We start from the raw sequence: 2,788 nt of genomic DNA on the forward strand, positions 1-2,788 counted from the left end.
AATCTCAAATACATGTTTAGAGGTCTCATATGACCGTTTTGCTCAAGACCCTAAACGACAGGCCTGGGCGCCTGGCCGGCTGCCCCGTGGCGGCTAGGGCCAGGCTGCTTGTCGCGGTCTGGGCGCTGCCTCTAGGGATGAAAACGGTCGGGGAAAACCACTAAATCATTTCCGCAACCACATTTTTGGACCGGGAACGGAAACGGGAATGCCGGACGGGAAAATGAAATCGGTATTACGGGATATCGGGAACGGAATAGTTCGATCGGAAACATATCGATTACGATCGGGAACCGAAAACTAAGACGGGAAAATACATGTAACTACTTCAAGCATTAACTACTTCAACCAATCTAAGTTATATTCAAACAAGAGTCATAACGAAGCATTCAAGCATTGCACAAGCTGACAAGTACAGAGCAACAAAATCCCAATTCGCAAGCAGCCAAGCACGATCCTCTGGATCGTTACAGTGGAGAAGGTCGGGTCATCAAACTCTTTCGGCAACCTGAAAGCAAGCAAGATCGAATTTTAGTCCCCATAAAAAAAGATCGAATTTAGTCACGGGAATGCAGAATCGAATTCAATCCATAGCCGCTGTTAGAAGCCAGACTCTATGCACATTGGAGGCTTGGACGAACTCACTTCCTGCTTTGCTACGCCTGCCGTCTGGTGCTGATGTGCAGCTGGGCGGACGCCATGGCCACCATCGACATCACGGATCTGAAGCACCGCTGCGCCTGAGTGCACGGCTGGTCTCCCGCGCGGCACGGGCCCTGGCCGCCGCCTAGCGCCTGCAGCCGCGACCATCAGCACGGGGCCGGGGCCGCGGGCCACTCCGCCTCCGAGCGTGAGCTGCTGAGCAGGCAAGCAGCAGAGCAGACTGCCTTGGCGCGGGCGCGTGAGGAAGCTTGGGGGCTGGCTGGGGTCCGGGGAGGCCGGCACGTCGATGACCGGCGGCGGCGGCCCAGCAGTCGAGCAATGAAGGAGCTAGGGAGGCGGCGGCGGCAGGCAGGCGGGGAGTCGCCAGTCGGGGTGGCCGGGTGGGCGGGTGGGGGGTGGCGGCCGAGTGGGAGTCGGGGTGGCCGGGTGGGGGTCAGGCTTACGGTTTGCCGGATTATTGGGTCGGGCCGAGAGGGGACTGGGGCTCTAAATTGGTATGCAGGCCGAAAACAGGAACAACTGATGAGAATTCTTGTATATATTACAGGAACCGCGAAAACGGTCGGAAAAAGATCCCTCATGTTTCCGTTCCTGTTCCTGCCAAATTTTTTCTGTTTTTTTCCTGTTCATGTTTTTTTGGCGGAAACATTATACAATCGATGTTTTTTGGCGGAAACAGTATACAATCGGTTTTTACGGGATTCGGTGCTGGTGGGGACCGGATTTTCCCGTCCCGTTTTCAACCTTAGGCGCCTCCAGCACTTGTGCTCGTCGTGGCTAGGGCTAGGCCGTCCGTCACGGCCACAACATCATAGTCACCATCCATGGCGGGGAGGTAAGGCGCAAGGAGGCGTGGGGAGGGGCAGCACCGTGACTGCAGGCGAGTGGCGGCACAGGAAAGATGGCCGCCGACATCGACCGAGGGCGGGCGGCGGCGGTCCCATGGCGACTCTTGCGAAGATGTGAATCGATGAAGAGCTACGGTACATGAATCGATTAGATTAACAGAAGAGCAATATGGTCAATACAAGAAATACATGTATTTTAGTTTTGAAAATGAGATTGAAATGAAGAAAACGTCATGGAAAACGAAGCCACATTGTTTGGGGTCCTATTTTAGCAAAGCCCACATTAGGAGTTCTATAATAGCGAAGCCAGTTGTTTGGAATTCTATAATAGCAATTTTCTCTATCCAGACCTGCCAAGATATTACGAGATTGGAAATTCACAAAGCATGAAGATGGAAAAAGATTCTGATGGCAGAAAACAGGCAAATGAGTAAATGACAGGGAAATGAGACAGATTCTGGCGTCGGCGTGTGCCTCAGATGAACGCCTCTTGTCCATATCACCATGACAGCGCACCAGCATATTCATGAATTCATCTAGAATTCAGCATCATCATTGGCATCCCAGCCCCATGCGGTAGATCAAAGCAAACTAGGCGACAACAAAAAAACTAAAGAAGCGAATAGCTTTCTGGGACAGAAAACGAAAGCCAAGAATCTATGCATGAAAAAGTTGAAGGACAAAAAAAATCAAGATTTGCGCGTGCCTCAGTTGAACGCCTCAAGGACATCACAACTCACACAAAGAATTCACCTTGATGGAATATCATCATTGGCACGGAATAAGAAAGGAGTTTCTCGGGAATCAAACAATCAATCTTACACTTCAAATAAAAAGAACCTTTTTTTCTTGTCAAGAATCGTCAGAGAGAATGTGCGTCACAAAGACAAAACCAGAGACTAAAGAGGTGAAATCGAAAGAAAACAAGAAGATCAATTGAAAGATCGATCTGGAGGTGAAGGAACAAAAAGACGCCTTCCAGATCGAACTTAAAGTATACAGTCTGCAAGATCCACATCACAAAACCTCCAATTATCACATCACGAAACTTTGAATAAAGTGCCACACAAATGCAGCTGCAACCGAATCGCTTTATGCAACGTGTGGGAAAAGAAGAGCGGAGGAAATCAAGAACGGGTAGGGTTCCAACGAGTGGTTAGCAGAGGCGTCGAGGCGTCGCTCGGCTGGGCGTTAAATAGCCGGCCAGCCGTGGGACGGACGGCTGAGATCCACCTGGCCACGCCGTGTCGATCAGCCAGTCCATCAGTCCAGCGGCA

At 51.0% G+C, this 2,788-nt stretch overlaps 1 long non-coding RNA gene across 1 annotated transcript; it reads right to left on the minus strand.

The window, feature by feature from the left end:
* Positions 1–335: 335 nt before the first annotated feature.
* On the minus strand, positions 336–1,048 carry LOC120687233. Its single transcript, XR_005680660.1, has 2 exons — positions 646–1,048; positions 336–508 (listed from the first exon to the last, which is right to left on the minus strand). It is a non-coding gene; the product is annotated as an uncharacterized LOC120687233 (long non-coding RNA).
* Positions 1,049–2,788: the final 1,740 nt, after the last annotated feature.

The sequence above is a fragment of the Panicum virgatum genome, chromosome 9N, assembly GCF_016808335.1.
Source record: "Panicum virgatum strain AP13 chromosome 9N, P.virgatum_v5, whole genome shotgun sequence".
NCBI lineage: Eukaryota > Viridiplantae > Streptophyta > Magnoliopsida > Poales > Poaceae > Panicum > Panicum virgatum.